Source organism: Ambystoma mexicanum, chromosome 4p (genome assembly GCF_040938575.1).
Source record: "Ambystoma mexicanum isolate Mex_15411 chromosome 4p, UKY_AmexF1_1, whole genome shotgun sequence".
Lineage (NCBI taxonomy): Eukaryota > Metazoa > Chordata > Amphibia > Caudata > Ambystomatidae > Ambystoma > Ambystoma mexicanum.
In genome coordinates, this window is record NC_090927.1 from 1109566885 (window position 1) to 1109586360 (window position 19476).

General features: G+C 43.0%; 1 protein-coding gene across 1 annotated transcript in view; it reads right to left on the minus strand.

Moving 5' to 3' along the window:
* The window catches only part of SOS1 (SOS Ras/Rac guanine nucleotide exchange factor 1), a 2649334-nt gene that overhangs the window by 167156 nt on the left and 2462702 nt on the right, over positions 1 to 19476 (minus strand). The gene's annotated exons all lie outside the window — the stretch shown is intronic.

Consider the following 19476-nt stretch of genomic DNA (forward strand, 5'->3'; position numbering starts at 1 on the left):
CTAGCCCACACAGCTCTTAGCAGGCATCTTCCTCGTCCCATTACTAAAGTGGTGAAAAGGTGTAATCTTCATTGCTTTTAGTGGCGTCTTCTTCGTCCCAGTACTGTCCAATGTCATGTGTAGCAAAAGGAGGGGAACTGGCTTATAACAGCCCATGAAGATGGGGAGGGTTAGGTCGGTCGAAAATAGGGAAAGGGCGATACCATGTCTCGCTCAAGGGCACCCCACCCTCAACACTTTTCCTCCTCCTTCTGGTACTTCTGGACTGTTAGCTCCTGTCCTGTTCTTGGCCAATGGAACACGGGGAACAAGATCTCATAACTGCCTCTCGGACACAAGTTTCTTCCTGGAAGGAAAATGTGGAATACTGTGTCTCGTCTGAGAGGATTTAATTCCCAATCCTTACGGACCCTCCACCCAGTTGATCCTCCCTCGCTTGTCCGCCTCCGGGGTTAGGATTAAAAATGATGGCCATTCCCAGGCCACCTGCACAGAGGATCCAAGGAAAGTAGATGTGAGAACACCCTCAGGTTTCTCACAGTGCTACTGTGAAACATCAAATCAATCTGATGAAAAAAGTACTGAGACGAAGAGGCGATCAAAAATGGTACATTTGAGCGAGACAAAAGCAAGAACCGCGGCTTTCAATTGGAAGGACGTTAAGCCGGGGTGTGCCTGCTATTTAAACTGAACAGCAAAGATGGACTGTACTCTTCATCATCCTCCGACCCGTCCGGCAATAGCGTGTTCGATTCTGGTAAACTGGAGGCCACATTGAAGCCTGGACAGCTGGTGCAAGGCTTCGGGAGACAACAGTGAGGGTCGCCTCCAATGCAGAGAAGGGAAATTGTGGAACGCCCGAGAAGTGTCTTGCAAGTCGGTTGGGAACAAGCGCAATAAACTTGCAGAGACAGAGAGGTGGTGGCATAACCTGAAGTGGGTGGATCGTTTGGTCCGACAATGGTGAGGAGACCTCCTACAGCAAAGCCACGCAGGTTACTGTCAGAAGAGAACGACAGACCATGTAGGAGTAACCTGTCACAGCGGGACCACATGGTCCAACAGCTATGCCAAAGCGGCCCACGATAACTCGAGATGGAGAGAGGCGTGGCACAGAAAACTAAAGGAAGAAGTTGAGGTAAGAAGTGTAAACCTGCGACCCCTGGCAAACCGGTGAAGTGTTTCCGGGGAGAAGGTTACGGGAACAGGTACAAATCCAGGAGGGGGCCAGGAGGTTTATTTTATTGATCATTTGTAAGGCGCTTCATACAACAGAATTGTGTTTCAATACTGTAAATCATAAAGGAAGAGAGGAAATCGTAAAACATTTTGTGATCGACTTCTCAGGCCAGTATCACAAAGATGTAGTGCTGGAAATTCGAGGGGGACTCCAGGAACAGCTTCATTGTCACAGTGGCGGCAGATCAAGAGTTATACAAAATGTAAGGATTTATGAAGACCTCCCTAAGGGAACTACACACCTTATTGAGACTGTGGGAGACATTAGGCAACCAGCTAGGAGAAGGGAGTCATTCTTCTAGCCCACTAGAACTTTATGAAATGGTGTACTTTTCTATTGGTTTGAGAACCCAGATATTTCCAGAACTTTTATTTAATGAACCGGAAAGGTGTTTGGACACTTTACATCAAGGAGAAGAGAGTCATTCTCCTGGATTATGAACAGTAGATTAACTTTATGGTATTTGGTTGTAGTGACAGGGATAGTGTAGGAGTTTTTGTGACTAGGACGGTGCCTTTTTGTTTCGAATCATACAAACGCACTGACCAGCACCCGAGTTTCTTTAGTTTAGGAAGAGAAATCCCCTTAGAGTTAAATAGGTTTGGCTTATCATTTAATAAGTCTACAGCAGTCACCATGGCACCACTTGGTCAGTCTCTTCATTCCTTGTCGCCACACTACACACTAAGGTTTAGCCATACCTAACATGTCAGATTACCTAATGTTCTGTAGTGTAGTGTACACATGTAAAAGAAGAGGTCTGACACGTAGGTGTTATGATGTTGGTCATAAACCTTTATAAAAGTAAATTGAGGAGTGGAGAACATGCTTCCCAATCCCTAGTGATAAGAGGGGTTTCTCTGCCTCAAAGACAACTAGTGAAACGGTCACGATGTCAAATGAAATGGTAGTCGCGGTCATTTCCAAAAACCCTAATTCCGACACCAACTCTAATAAAATAAATCTAAAGTGTAAGGTTGTTCTCTTCTAAAAGGGTGAGGTTTAAACTCCTTCATCAAAAGAAAGTTCCAAATGCCAATGGTCGTAATAATAAAAAGGAAATGTTCTCTTCCAAAGATACGCTGTTCCAATATCCAGGGAATTACTCCTTCACCCTGGATTCTTACTTGTTCCACTTCACAAGCTAAGAAATTGGCTCCTGAGGAACAATACTTATTCCACCAGGAAAGCTGTCGTCCTTTTCCTGGCTTTTCCACTCTTTCAAAAGTAGTTGGCTTCCTGTTGAAACCTGCTTCCTTGTTTATTCCCTGGGTAGGCCTGGTTCACAAATATACTATCCAGGAGAGTATGACAGTTTCTAAGAGTCTCTTTCTGTTGGGTCCCAAACCCTGTAGTATAAAGTTCACTTTATTCTCAGAATCAAATATGGGTGCGGGTCCCAGACTCGCCGTGCTTGTTTGCAACCAGCTAGGTTTACTCCCTAGCAAGCATGGATTTCTTCAGTAATTCCTTCTCTTTCTTTCAGGGTCCCAGACCCTATTATTCCATGTTTCAAATATGGGTGTGAGTCCCAGATGCAGTACAGTTCTTTGACAGCTTGGTTCACTCTCATGTCAAGTCTATATTTTATTCTATGTTTATTCCTTTCTCTTTCAGGGTCCCAGACCCTCTTATTCTCGGTTTCAAATATGGGTGCCGGTCCCAGACTCAATGCAGTTCCTTGATACCTTTGTTTACTCTAATGCCAAGGATGGGTTTTCTCTTTTCAGGGTCTCGGACTCTCCGTTTCAAATATGGGTGCAGGTCCCAGACTCGCAATCTCCGGTAGCTTGGTTCACTTTCCTGCCAAGGTACATTTTCTCACGTTTTGGATTCTCCGGTGGTTAGGATACCCAACCTTCCGTCAGTATTTCTCTCAGGGTGTTAGTCCACGGTATTCTCTGCCATAGAGGCTTCCCAACCCTCTCGTCCAGTGTGCCTTCTATCTCTCCCGGCTTCCACGGACCTCCTGTCCCTTCTTGCCAGCCTGTGCACCTTTGCTTTCAGTTCGCATCTTCTGGGCAATGGGACACCCTCTCGCGGCTCTGGTAACCTTCAGGTTCCTTTGGCTTCGGCGCTGCTCGGTGGCGCTCCGTGTCTGTCTCGCTCTTTCCTCTCGGCTTGCTGTTGCTGCAGGTACCATGGGACGCATCACAGGCTGCTCAGAAGTGAGAGTCGTAGTTACCAGGTCGTGGCCTTCGGTCGGTCGGTCGCTCTCCCTGCTCTGTGCACGTGCACAGTGTCTCTGCTCCCTGCTTCAGAGTTGCCGGGTTTGGCTTCCCCAACAGCACTTGTCTGGAGGATCTCTCTCCTCTCTTTGGTTTCCCTCGTCTATTTTGTATCTCGTTGATCCAATGAGCAACTGAGAAGGACTAGACCGCTCAACATAGTTTAGCTGAGTGATCCTCCTACTCCTAGTCATCATCTTCCTCCCAGTAAATGTGTTAAAGGTACAGGGCAGGGGAATCAGATTATCCTGAGGCTTCCTTCTGTATATTGTGTTAGCTGGACTGACTTCACAATATAACATGTTCGTATTGTTTGGCAATTGATCCGATGGGTCTGTTCCATCAGTTAAGGAGATGGTGGCCTATATGCAGTATACCTCGCTCTCTGGGTAAAGTCGTCCTTAACCCCATAAGGGGCTTCCCCTCCCATGTGATCTACCCCCAGTGCACCACCCCAAGAGGATTGTTGTACTGTAGACGCACCACCCTGGCCCCATGGGAAATGTCTCCACCTACGGGATAAGGGACATCTGAAGATTCTTCAAAGTAGGCACTGGAACCGCAGCCAAGCAGGTGCTCAGTACATTGTCACTTACTGAGCTCTGTTTTAGGTTCATGTACACTTGCACACACATTGTCAGCAAAGCACTAGTAGTGTAGAGGTTTAGATACTCCATTTTGAAAAGGAAGCAGACATGCAGGCTACATGCAAACCCCTTGCCCACTTCTTCATTGTTAATCAACAGTTAAGATTTATCAGTAACAACGACCTAAAACTGAAACACACTGTTCAAAGTTTAAAGCTTGCAAGCATACTGTTGCATGATTCTGGTAGCCTAGAGGCAATCTACATCCATGTATTTTAGGGAATCTGCACACCCAAAGAACTTAATTTTATTTAGTTTATTTGCATTTATATAGCACGCACACAGCCCGGGGGCATCGAGGCGCTGTTACAAGATGATGTCTTAGTTACGGTATACAGACATATGGGCTCTAGGTTACATTAGCCCAAACTTGCAGGTATGAATTGTGAATTGGTTGGAGGCTTGGTTACATAGGCCCCTAGCTAAGTTTATCTGACATTGAGTAATTAGACACATGTATATTCCTTACAAATCGTTCTGAGTAAGTAGGCAACTTGTGTTGGTCATCGAAGATCAGATGGCTATGTGTGGCATTATGAGGCAGGTGGTTTAGGCAAACAGTCTGGTTTTGATTCCTTTTCAGAAGATTAGAGGAGAGGGTTCAGCTCCGAGGGTCCGTGGCAGGGAGTTCCAGTGCTTGGCGGCAATGAACGAGAAGCTTACACCCCCCTCCTCTGGCACGTTTGATTCTTGGAACGGGCAGTAGGTTGGTATAAGGTGTTCTTGTAGGTCTCTATGTGTGGTGTAGGGTGGCTCTGTGTGAAAGGTATGAGGTTGCTTGGTGGTGTATGCATTTGTGCGTGATGGTTTTGAAGAGGATGCGCTGGTGAACAGGCAGCCAATGCGCGTGTTGCTTGAATACTGTAATGTATTCCCTTTTGGGGATGCCCAAGGCAGCGTGCAGAGCGTTATTTTGTACAGTTTGGAGTTTGGCCAATTTTTTCGCCAATGTTCATGTGAATAAGGCATTACAGTAGTGTAGCCTGGAGCCTACTAAGGCTATGGCAATGGCATCTAGATAGACTCCTAGGGTTTTGACTGATTGGTAAACAAGGATAATAGTATTGTCTATGGTGAAGGATAGGTACTGGTCGTCAAGTTTGATGCGAGAGTCGGTTGGGGCTAGCAGTAGTAGTTCAGTCGTGTCCTCGTTGAGGCAGAGCCAGTTTTCAGCCGTCCATGTGTGGATGGTATTATAAATGGAATTAATGGTTTTGGAGTCAACCTCATAGTTACCGAACAAGGGAATGAGTACTTGAGTATCGTCAGCATAGTTGGTGTACATGATGCTGAGCGAGTCAAGTAGGTTAAAAAGGGAGATGGTGCCCTCGTACTGCGCCTACCTGTGAGGCTAAAAACCTCAGGGTCATCTTCGACTCCACACTCTCCTCCTCTCCTCACATCTCTGACGTCTCTAAGAAGTCACACTACCAGCTGCACCTCCTCAGAGGTATTCTTCCCTCCCTCTCCTTCCCCCAGAAGCTCACTGTCTCCAGAGCTCTGGTTCTCTCTAGGCTGGACTATTGTCTCCACCCTCTCCAACTCATCCAGAGCAGGACTGCGAGACTTGTCCTTGGCCTCAAGCCCAGTGATCGTATCTCCCCAGGACTGAAAACCCTCTGCACTGACCACAAGGCATTCTGAGGCCTTAATACCTTCAACTCTCTTCCTTCTTGAGCCCTTTGCTCATCCGCCTCCAACTCCCTCAGGGTTAGTCGCTTCTCCAAGCAACGCGTTGGAGGTAGATGTCTCTCTTCGGCTGGGGCCTCCCTCTGGAACAGCCTCCCTGCCTCCCTGAAACTTGAGGAGAACCATCTCCGTTCTGGAAGCACCTTAAAACCTTTCTCTTTGCTTCTGCTTTCTCCCCCCCTCTCCCCTGCTGAACTCCTGGCTGAAACTGCACTGGTTACCTGGCCACCCTCTGATCTCGGGCCCAGGTCCCCTCCCCCGCCAGTCGCACACCTGCACTGCCTCCCTGGCAACCCCTGCACTTGAGGATTGTTTCTGTATCCCAACAGACCCCCACCAGCACTTGACACCGGTTGTGTGCACTTTCCCGTGCACTTGCCACCAGCTGGCCATACTTCTCTTATTGTTTATTTATTCTATTTATCCCATGTACTGCACTGTCCTCTCCCCCCACCCACCCCGCACTTTACCCCTTCCCCTGCACTTGCGTGATCTGAATGACACTTGGCCTAGTAGGATCGTTGTCTCTGTCTTCCCTCTATCCCCCCCTTGCTGCGTCACGCCTTGAAACACTTGTGTATAGGCGCGTTATAAATGCCATATCATATCATATGTTATATAGGGTGGGGGAGAGGCAAGAGCCCTGCGGGACTCCAAATTGGATGGTGGCTGGGATTGCGGCTGCTTGGTCAGAGAAGATGCGCATAACTCTTCCTTGGAGGAAGGATGTGAACGAAGTGATTGCCTTTGTTGTATGCTGTACTGTTCTGTTTATGGAGTTAAAAGAAGGGCTTGTAGATATTTGTACATGCTCTAACAAAGTGCCCTAGTGTCCCACAGAAGCGTGGTCAACTGGACCGGGTGCCCTCCAATGTAGTAGATGCAGGGACCAGAGCATATATGGGGGATACCCTGACCATCCTCACTGGCTCCCAGTTATAAGGTAGGTGGTCGTCACAGATAGCTTACCTCTCCCATCATCTGTAGCAATACACAGGACTACCAAGTGAGTAGACACATGGGCACTCATACACAATTAACTACACTTATGCCAGGGATCAGACAACGGGACAGCTAAACCCCACAAGTAGACAACTTCTCATCAGGCTGACAAACCAGGAGAGCCCACTAGCCAAACCCAAACATGCAGCATTGAAATACATTTACTGCCTCGATGTGGAGGCAAAGGGATACATCCGACACTGACGTGCATTTGTGCAGTTCACCAAAGTCCTGTGGTTACAAAGTGCCCCCGATCAATTATTTGTGCAGTCTTAGCGAGAACCTAACAAACACCATTTCCTCAACTTTACTAGCACTGCAGAGCAAGAAAGACATACAGTACATGGCAAATTCCACTACTTACTAGTAGATTTCCTGGCTATAAATACTGACAGAACAGAAGTTTCCTGACTGAAACAGGCAAAGGCAACAGGAATTCAAGGGGATGGAAGAAAATACCACACATGTCCATGCCCTCACAAAAATTCAAGCTGGTGGTAGATAATTATGTGATCTCAATTCCGGCTTGTTTCAAACCGAATGACCACCAAAACATGGTCCAATCACAAGAAAGCCCAATCATCAGTACACACGATTGCAAAATATCCTCAAGCAGCTTCAGAGAAGAGGGGAACGCTAACTAAAAAAGCAGCCAGTTCAATCTTGCAGTATGAGGAGTTGGAGGAAGGAGTTTGTAAGAGTGGTGAGAGAGAGAAGTACTGAGAATAACTTTGTGCCTTGAAACACTTGTGTATAAGGCACGTTATAAATGCCATATCATATCATAACAGGAGGCGAGATAGTGGTTGAACAGAGAAAATGAAGGAGGTTGGAGAAAGAGGAATGTGTCATCAGGGAGAGAACGAGAGAAAGAGTGAGGAGGGAGGAGGTTGGAGGAAGAGAAAAGTACCATGAAGAGGAGAAGAGTTGTTGGGAAGTAGAGCCAGAACTTTTAAAAAACCCAAGGAAGGCTTATTACAAACTGGAAGGCGAAAGAGTGGGGAGGTTGGATGAGAAATACAATGAACAGTACAACAGACCAGCAGTAGGAAGGAGGTCAACGCCCTTTACATAGGTGACAGATAGAAGACCTTGAGTGGGAGATAATATTATACCCAAGGTGGTGGCAGTATAACTGGTACCCCTTCCAGTCAGAGAGAGCAGGGATATTACAGCCTAGTAGGTGGGCCAAGTAGAAACTAGAGGAGGTGGGCTGAGGTCCACAAGGGTGCAATTTCACTGTGGAATAGGGAGCGTATGCTGGAAGTTGTTCTAAGAACCAGGAACCTAGAACAGTGAGGTTGTCAACTGATGGAAAGCACCTCAGTCCCCAACCCAAGAGCAATGGAGATTGGATCAGTGATGAAGTACTTTATTTTGGTAAAAAGTACTATAAACGTAACAAACTAAAAAATTAAAACATTTCAAAATAGTGGTAAGTATACAAACCACAATATAATAAAATATTTATCATAAAATGACCTTCAGTGCGAAAATCAAAAATGTTGACATGTTAAATAAAGACACTTGTTGTCCCGTTTCCTTTGCTCTGATACGGAGAGTAGTTTTAATATTACTTTCAAGTTCCTGTGCCATTGATGGGTCTGTTTATTCTTTTACGGTATGTGATTACTATAATGCACTGTCTATTTGCTCATGCCCTCACTAGTGGAAGAAGGGTTGCAACCATAATTTGTCCCTACTTGGGGCATAGAAGCATAAAATGAATATCAGTTTGTTCAACCGGACAAAATGGATAGATGGGCATTTTGTTTATTCATTAAGCGTTATTTGCACAAACATATTACAATGAATTGGTGCACTAAAATAATTAAAACAAATTATATTGTCCAACTGTAAGATATTAACATTAGAAAATGTATCTATATAGGACGCATGCGCGTTCATAAAAAAACATTGCAATGAAAGAATAGGTTGTAAACATAAAATATCTATGCAGAAACATGACCTGCGTATTACATGTACATATTAAACATACGCCACTACATGCTACAATACCAACTGAGTACTGCGTGAAAAACAAACTGCATCTACATATGACGCATGTGAAGTGACAAACATGTTTTCCAAAAAGAACTTAAGCACAAAGATAGCAGCTATGCAGAAACATGAAATGCATATTACATATAAACAAACATACGTCACAACACGCTACAATACCAACTGTGTATTGCGTGAAACACAGAGCAAACACTTAATGATTACACTGGGGCATATAAAATCCTGCATACACTACCATACCAACCCCATTTTGCGACCAACACAAACCAACAGTTTACGGATATAAAAATGCCCAAATAAAAACATAAGGGGAGTTTACTCTTTTCACCATACCAAGCGTGTACTGAAACACACAAACAGCTTGCTGGTTTTAAAATTACAATGGTACACATAAGATTCAGTCACACATTTGACCACTGCATACACCCTATACCAAATGTGTACTGCATCGAACACACACACCTTACTTATTGCATTGCTGCATACATGCAAGTACATGCTTAACATATGCCACATTTTATAATGTGAAATTAACTAAACACTATTACTGTGAAAGCATAGGACTACTGCATACGCTACAGTGCCAATCAGATACAGCTGAACATTTTCTCACCCCTGTAAATCGATTCATTTGAAAGAAATGTTTTATTTTATTGCAAAAACATTAATGCACAACACTGAGTATGCCTTCAATCACATAAGATAAAAAAATAAACGATTGCCTGAATCATTTCAAAGTTCTCAAATCACGTTGAAAAATTATTTTAGTGTAACTGGTGAGGTTGTGATGAAATATGCAATGCAGGCCATAACATAAAATGTGAAATACATTGAAAGAAATTCAAGCATGATTCATTTTACAATGATTTTTGTAGTTCCAGTGCTCCAGATTAGATTTTGAGGTGGGAATATTTTACTCTCTATTTTTAAACATAGAGTAAATGTGATTTTAAGAGAGTAAAAATGACTTTTCTCCTTCGCAAGAGAGTAAAATGTATGCAACATCCAGCCGATGTGTGAAAAAACTGTATGGAAATCATTACTATGCGGCAGCTTTCTGCATTGTGACAGAATACACCTTTCATTATTTCTGGCCACTGTATATATTTAAATGTTGAAATCACAAAAACCTAGCCAATTATATAGTAAAGCATACATGAATTTGTATTGTGTGTTTTGAGATTCGATAGCAGAATTGTCTTTTGATGTTTAATGAAAGTCCTAATTTCCTGGAGCTATTACTACCTAATGGTATGCCAATGTTATGATGCAACAGTGCTGAGGGGCAAGGACTCCATGCTAAATTCTATATCTAATCTAGTGGTCAAATGGTTATTTATATAGCTCTTTTAGCAAAGCGCTGTACATAGAACATATGTATCACAATTACTGCAAAACCAAAGTCGGTACTCCTTTATCGACCCCGAAAGGATGAAAGGCTGAGTTGGACTTGCCGGGATTTGAACCCCCAACCCACAGATCACGCAGAGATTGCAGCAACGAGTGCTGACCGGCTGAGCTATCTTATTGGCTAACATCCTTCAGATACAATACATCTACTCACTTTTACTGGCACCTATTTACTGACCAGTTAGCATATGCAAACGCTCTTGTACTCACGCCAAAGTTCATGTGCTTCAAAGTTCACGATACATACTGAATAATAGAAACACCTCTATAAGTAAACATTCATTTGCTTGTTGCTTTACATACTAAAGTGCAACAATACCAAACCTTTTCCAAGGTGAGAAACAAAATGACTGCTGCACTGCTTTTTAAACATTTGCACGTGCAAACGAGGGATAATTGCAAGCATTTATTTAAAACCATGCCCATGCTGCAGTATACACACCCACATAATTTGCTGCCATGCTTCCGTTGTTAAATGGCAGCCAATTCAGATACACAAAAACTCCACCGGACATCTTTATCAACAAAAAGCATTTGCCAGGACTGTGCGCAAGCCCGTACACACAAAAATTGCACACTTTCGTCAAGACCATTCAAGGATGCGGCTAAAAGATAAGTACACCTTTTTAAAAGAATAACAAAATTAAAAAAATATAAACAAATATTGACATCAACATATAACTTATTTTCAGACATAACCGTTTTTAAAATTTCAATTACAGCATGTAGAGAAAATGGAAGAAATGCTGGGAAGAGGACATGATGCAGGTTGGTAAATTTCTAATTTTGCATTTTATATTTACAAGGGAAATTAGTACGTATTTAGCTTAAATGTATCGTAAAAGACTTTCACCTTACAATTTTGTACATTTCTCACTGACAGCACAGTAAGCTTATAATTTAATACAAACTGAACGCTTACAGTATGTTTCTAACTGTATCTAAGCATATATTAAAATGTAAGCTTTTACGCACAGTATATAAGCAGAAGTTAAAATACGCAAACAGTATTCTTCTAAATATATATATATACACATATGAAAATGTGCACACTTTTGTATAATATAGTGCCTGTAACTGTATGAATTCATATCTAAAAATGCATACAAACAAGACGCATACCTTTTCCACAAACAAAAAACACCCCAAACTACAGGGAACATACTAACTCTCCACAACACCCAAGATTCACATAAAACACCTGCATACAACAACCCACCAAACACCACACAAATACCAGCCCACAGTGACCGTTGTTTCTGAACTGAAACTACCAACAGTACATCAAATCTCTCTCGTGCTTTTCCCTTTCATACACTAACTCATCCCAGCCCCCTTCATTTTCAGATCCGCCTGGGTGCCTGGAGACCATTTAAAATCGCAGCGGTGCGTGGTATAAATCACAACATAACAATAACATCATCATGTATATTATAGTGCTTGTAACTGTATGAATGCATAGCTTAAAATGCATACAAACACTTACAGCACATCATTTAAAAAGATGGAAAGTGTATGTCAATCAAGTGGCACAAAACAAAGCCCATATTCAATCCTGTGTTTTGAAACAGTTTAAAATGTATGTACAACTTATACATTAAAACACAGTGTATGCAAATAGGTATATTATGCAAAATCCAGTGATTTAAAAGCAGTTACTTTTTTTAATTAATAAAAAGGACGTAACCAAAAATAAAAATGCATGAATTACGCAGATTGCAAAATACATGCATGATATGGACACTTAATCACTAAATTAACCTAAATTACCTTAAACTTTTCACATGTTTAATTTTTACAGTTTGCTAAATTACTGACTTAACGTTATACTGCACACACAAAAAAAACATTTTCCAAGTAAGGGTCCACAAGTAACATACTAAATGTTGTTTATGTACTTTGCAATGTACTTTGGCCGCTTTGAAACACAAATTCTTGATATATAAGCACCTTACAAATGCATAATAAATAAATACAATTTTATCCCGGGAGAGGGTAGTGAATATGTGAATGACTCATTTATGCAAATGGCGGATGCAACGGGGGGATCTACTCAAGGAAATTACTGATTTGAAGATGCCGATAGGGGTATTACTTCCTAGTCGGAAGGGCTTCAGGAGTCTCTCAGAGGGGGCAGCCGCTCGAGAACTAACTAAAACTACAGAAAATAATACCATTGCGGATCATTTAGGGGGCAAGGCCAACAAACCTATTGTCCCGGACAAAGAGAAAGTTAATCCGCCCATTAGTGTGAAAGATGGTAACACCCAAACAGAAGGTGGGGAGGTACGGGAAGATTGGTCGGGAAGGGTAGATAGACCCATTGATTCCGACCAAGAGATACCAGATAGGCGACCCACATCTATGGGCAGATGCGAACATCAATCCCCTATTAACAGGGGTGGGGGAGACTATAATTTTCCCCTCTTGTCCAACTTACACATTAGTTTGAATTTGGCCCTCAAAACCTTGGGTGAGACACAGGAAACTTTGGGTGGATCTCTGGCAGGTCAACAATCAGCCTTTAACGAGTTAACTGTATGTTTGGCCTTTTTAGAAGGCCTTGTGGAAGGTACAATGAATAATGACCAAAATATTAAAGAGGCCAATCGATTTGATAAATTACGGGAGGAACAAAATATTAGGTTGACTACTATGGATGCAAAAATTACTAGACTGCTGGAATTTATTATTTCAGGGGAACGACCAGCCTTATCCTATATAGGGGTAAGAGCTGAAGAAAACCTATGTACGGGAGGGAATAATGTGGAGAATAGTGACCAACCAGATAGATCTAGGGCTCCCGATAGTCCTTCCCACTTTTGGATGCAATGGTAATAATAGAGGGGGAGGTAAATCGTGATCCCATTATGGAACCCATTAATGAGGGGGTGTTTCTGAATATCAGTAGTGGAAAATCCGATGTTGTCCATTAAACTCTGCCAAAAAAAGGGGGTAAAGTGTAAACAGAAAACTAAACACACTAAGAAACTAGTTGACCAATTAAGCAAAGTAGTTTCGGACTCTCCTAGATCTCAAAGACAGGGAGAATCACCCCTAAATATATCTTACTAGGATATTAACGAGGTACCTCAATCGCCTATTCGTAGGTGGAAAAAAGCAAAAAAAAGGGGGAGGATGCTGAAGAAAACATGCCCAACACTAAAATTAAGGGGAGGAACTCTAATCTTAAAGCGATCAGAAATATACCAGCTCAAGAGGAGCGACCGAGTAGCAGCGGTAGTGATAATGTACCCATTAATGTTGAGGGGCCTGATCCGGGGGTAGGGACCAAGGAGGGCCTCTCGACAGGAAGAGAAGAAAAATTAACTCCTGATGGCAGGGATGAAAATCAACCTAAGGTAGGACAAGACCGCCCACAAACAAAACAAACTAAGATGACAGCCTTTGGGATAATAGTTAGCACTAAGCATGCTAGAGTTTCCACAGGCCCTCAACAACTGAGTACATTGCCAGTGTTGAACCCTCAATTATTGGTCCCTGTAACTCCCCCAAGTGCCTTATTGATTAGTGGGATACAGCCTATGGATACTAAACAAAGTGGACCGATCTCTAATAATACACCCAAGAATTCAATAAATATACTAGGCGTTAATACGCAGGAGATACCGATAGTCAAACCACATACCTCAAATGACAAGGAGTGGGCAGTACCTAAACAACCAGTCTTGGTGAGTAATACAGGGAAAATTATCGGCTGGATTAATAACAAGGCTGACCAAGTGGCAAACCCGAATAGAACTAACCTGTAAACATCTTTAAAAAAATCCCATTACTTTGTTCTATAACAACTGACTAAATAGATGCAATAGCTCTCCCAGCACATAACCACCGAATGGTAAGCAGTTTCCATTCGGACAGTGGCGGCCGACATGGTCTGACCACAAGGAAGAAATCTCGAGTCTTTGGGTTTTGGCCTGTTAACATTAGCTAATACTAATAAGGCTGATTGTTTCCTGGTATATAAGGAACCTGTGAATACTCCAGTGGAACAAATAACACATTCGGCCTCCAATCCATCTATAAACTCTGAATCGGTCCTGACTTTGATCTCCAGTTTGCTAAATAATGGCCAGGACCGGTCGTGGCTAAAGCCAGCTCTTAAAACCCTAGAGACCCTTAGACAGGGGCCAGGCTGTCCCCGACAGTATTGAAATTGAGATCATCTCATGGAATACGTGTGGGAGTACACATTTTTGATTAATCATTTGATTTGTACTCTCCCAGGTATCTATTTATTTCAAGAAACTATGATGCTCAACAAAACTCATATGGAAGGTTTCCATACTTTTTTCACCCGGCCTCTAGGGGTATAGCAGGCAGACCGAGTGCCGGTTTAATCACTGCTGTTGATTGTAATATGGGGCTCAAATGTAGAGTGATTTATAGTAGTGACTGGCCTTTGGCTATTGTACTGCACTTAGAAAATGTAATAGAGCCAATTTTATTGTTGAATCTTTATTGGAACCCTCTGAAAGTATCTTTTGAGAAAGCGGAGGAGTCACTCAGCGAGGTTTTGGAGGATTGGTATGAGAAGGGTTTTGGTGATCATATTGTGATGGCAGGAGATTTGGGGATGTTGGACCACCTGGTTAACTCGAATCTACCCAAACACACTTGGAAGAGGGGTCTTAATAGTTCTAGGATTGATTTTTTTCTATGTATAAAATGGATGGAAGCAAGCCTGCGGTAATGTGATCCACATAGATACGGACTTGGGCGACCACACCCCATTACTCTTTACTCTGACCATGGCCCTCCCTGGTATTCAAGTTAGACCAGAGTATATGGGTCTATCAGTTATAAAACAAAGGAGAGCGGTCAGTTGGAATATGAACACTGTTAAGAGATGTAATATTCGCATCCTAGAACATCTGACCAAAGTTGCATACTCATAATTAGGGGACGGGGTTCTCCCCTCCGGGGGAAATTTCTACAACAACATTATGATGTCTTGTGCCTATAAAATTAGCAAGGTAGGGGGGTACCCCATACAAAAACTTCAGATCATCAGCTGGGGTTCTAGAATGTATAATTCAAAACTTAAAAAACGTAGGGACTTGACTCTTGAGAAATATTCTTTATCGTTTAACGAGTCGCAGGCGCTGAAAAAAAAGATTATGACACACAAACATGTGGTAAAATCATTGAAAATGGACCAATATTTGACAGTACACCAGCAGATGATGGAAAATCTATTTAAGGGCCTGGACGGCAAATTTTGGGCGACTGTTAATAGAACCCTAACTCCTGCTAAGGACAGACTTGACTGTCCTATTCAAACTGAGGTTTGGTGTTATTATACGAACAAATTTGCACTGCCTCAAAAATGTGCTACGGGGTTAGATTTGGGGTCTCCAGTGAATTGAGGGTGTTCTTGGGACCTTGATGATATTATTTGAGCTATTAATAAACTTAAGCCATCCAGAGCGCCAGGCCTGGATGGTATTCCACCCTTTGTTATAAAGGCGGCACTGGATATATAGGCACATTTATTAAAACCAATATTTGATTACATCTTTGAGACCCATACAGTCCCGGAATCTTGGGTGCAAAGTATCATTGTTCCCATATATAAAAAGGGCAACGCTCTCAATCCGAGCAACTACAGACCTATAGCGCTCATAGATACGGCTAGTAAGGTCTTTGGCATCCTGCTTCTTAGAGACTTCAACAAAGCGGTAAGGGTTAAATTCATGCCTTAGTAAACTTCAGGTTGGTTTCAGAGAAAATCTGGGAGCTAACCTGAATGGTACTATTTTGGCACATATAGGAGACTCTGTACATCAGTCAAATATAGGAGAGGTCTTTATAGCATCTTTAGACCTCTCAAATGCATTTGATGGGGTTGTTAGAGTGAGACTCTGGGCTGAAATGTTGGCCATGAATATCCCCCGAAAGATTGTTCAGCTTCTGGCTCTTCTACACACAAACACATCCATCGGGGTTCGCTTGACCAAGAAAGGTGCTTTGTCTGGGGTAATTGCCACATTTGTGGGGGTCAAGCAGAGCTGTTCGTTCGCGCCAATTCTCTTCAACCTGTACGTGTGCGATGTGGAGGGCATGTGGCAGGGTCTTTCCATTGCACCCGTTAGGTTAAGGAACTTAGTTATCGACTGGATGGCCTTTGCCGACGACTTAATCCTACTGGACCGCACGCCACGCGTCCTTAGGAGAAAGATGCATCTTTTTTACCAATATGCAGTCCCCAATAACCTTTCGCCGAATGCATCAAAATCCCAGATGCTGGTATTTTCGAAAAAAAGAAGGATCCAAACTTATAGATGGAGTATGGGGGAGGAATCGGTGGAATAGGTTCAGGCCATCACATATCTTGGCTACAATATCACTAACAGGGCCACTTTAAAAACTTGGAAACAGAGCCTGGACGAGAATGCGGGTCAACTTAAATCGCAAATGAAATCTGAAAGTTAGGGTGTGTACATTTTCATTGTTACCCTTAAGGCGATTTTATCTCGCTAAATGTGAGCCAATTTTTCTCTATGGCCTAGACATCTGTACCCACGACATGAGTTCGATTCTTAATACCATCCAGGGGAAGGTGTGGAAAGAACTACTTGGCTTATCTATGGCAGTCCCCAATGCAGTTATCCGTCATGAGTTATGTCTTATATCCCTCAAAGCGAGATACCTTTGGAAGCAACTTTCTGTGTTTAGGAAAATAAGCAACCCTCCCACTAATACACTATATGAAACCCTAAGTGACCTTGCCAGAACCGACTGTCGTATCCATCAGAAAGTTTTGCTCTAAAATGATTTCTTTTTAAACCTCCATTGATTTATGTACAGAGGATCTTGTACAACGTCCAGGGCTGGTGAAGAGATTTCTATTTAGGGCAGATTGGGTGGAAACTGCGAACTGTGTGCATTCTTATTCTACTTATAAAGAGTATACAAATTATGGTCATGCCACGGAATGTGTGCCCCTTTAGCTGCAACGGTTCCCGTGTGATAGGGCCAGATCGATCTACATGCGTTTTAGGCTCAACCAGATACCGACTCTTGAGAGGACTCGGCACTGGGCGCATAAAGGAGTGCCGGCATTGGGTGTGCTGGATTTTCAGTGTCGCTTCTATAGAGACACTAACTTGGTGGAGACACTTAAACACCTAGTCCTCTCTTGTCCCCACTTTGAGCCTAAACGTGTATTTAGCCTTAAAGATAGATTTGATAAAGATCCAGAAATGTCTATGCATCTTTTCTGGAGTAGATGTATGTGGGGCCTAAATATATCTTTAATTGTGGCACTGAATATGCTTCTTGAAGGTATTATCGATGAATTGGAAAAAATGAACTTGGTTACGTAATGTATTTTTACATGCACTAGGTTATATGACTTAGGCAGTATTCATTTAGTTACTATGAATTTTTGCTCGTCTCTTTTGTACTTTATATAATGATTTTAGAGATCGTGTATTTTCGAAATGTTTTTCTACTTTTCATATGTTGTGTGAGGTTTTTTGTAAAATAAACACGCAACAATAAAAAAAAAATATTTACAAATAAAGACCATTATATTTACGTAATTAAAAACATACATTCAAATGTTGCCATACTTTCATGCTTTTCATACAAACACGTTTTAATATTGTAACAAGCATTTGATTTAATAGATGTCACAGATGGCGTAATCATTTTCAGAGACTGATATTTTCACAGATTCTAATTCTTTTGTGGGCAGATCACATTAGGAATTAGTTTATTTTTCAGTGAAATGGTACACCAGTATTTCAACGTAATATCTAGGCAAAAAATGGGCATGGGGTTGGTGGCGCTAGGACTGTCCCTCTCGTGTCTCTTGGGATGACCACCCTAGTTCATGCGGTTGTAAAGCCTGGTTAGTACTATTGATCAATAATCCCTATGGTCTGATCGCTGATCCTAAACTGAGCTTGTTTACCTGGATGCAGACTCAATGACTCCCTGAGGACTTGGTACACTGTCGATACTCTATTCCTGCTTGGTGTTCTACAGGGAGTTGGAATGGTGCCTGCGCTTAATCTGCTGGGTCTGCCTAAGACCAGTCACCCTCACTCTCACCTTGCTCTCCTACTCTGCCTTCTCGACTCCTCCCCACAACCCGTCTGTCTCTCAAATATTTCGCTCCATCTTCCTCCACCCATTGATATTCACTCTTCTCCTCCTCCTCAACTACTGCTCCTCTACTACTACTCTTTCTCTGACACTATTACTACTCCTACAAATACTGTTCTCCTCGATATTTCCTCTCCTCCCACTACGCTCCTCCATACCAGCTCTACTCTGCTCCCACTCCTACTATCCGCGCACTCCACTACACAAGCACCTTCCTTTCACCAAACACCATTCAATTTACATTCACTTCCTCCACTAAATTGTATTCACCTGCCACACAAACCTGTACATTCACTCCACAGTAGCCTTGCACTCACTAAATCAACTCCTCACCTTTTCTCGAATAAAGGCTTCCACACTACACTGCCCCTTACTTCCTCTTGCTGGTCTCTTAGTCTGCCATCTCCATGGCTCATCTCACCCTAACAATCCACAAAACCAGTTTTCTTTTCCTCTCTTAAATATTCTTTGCCTGGCTAAGCGGCTCACTATTCCAGGGGACAGATATGTGCGGGAGAGAAGTTTCAAAAAGGCCCCAAGCCCCAAACCCTAATTCCATGCATGGTTATGTGATGTCCAGGTTGTGACATTGCAGACCATTCATGCAGACTACTCACTCTCTGTGCCGCTGCCTCCCACCAGGTCATGAAAAACACCATAGAATATGCCTTGTTGTCGAGTGCATCTCCCCTCAAGCGTGGTTCCTGTAGGGGGTCACCTGGCCTGACCATGTTTGCCCTGAGGGTGCAGTGCAGGCTAACTGCCTCCCACAGTGGCACTGCCTTGTCTCCCTGACTGCCAGGTAACTCCATACATACAGCCTTCCGCCTCCACTCCGAAGCACTAGGAGGTCTCAGCTAGTATCCTCTGCTCCGTCTCTCAACGAAAACTGGAGACCAGAGGCATGGATGCTGCCTCTCTACTGGGGCGCATTCTGCCACTGGTGACTCCTGAAACAGAAGAGAAACACTGGCGAGAATCGCAAGTTGTACATATGGGTGAAGACAAGTCCATATCTATGACAGGTAATCACCACAGCTGTGCTGCTTCGGAAACTTTTTTCAGCGTCTGCGTCCTGCGTCGATGTGCTGTCGTCGAGGAC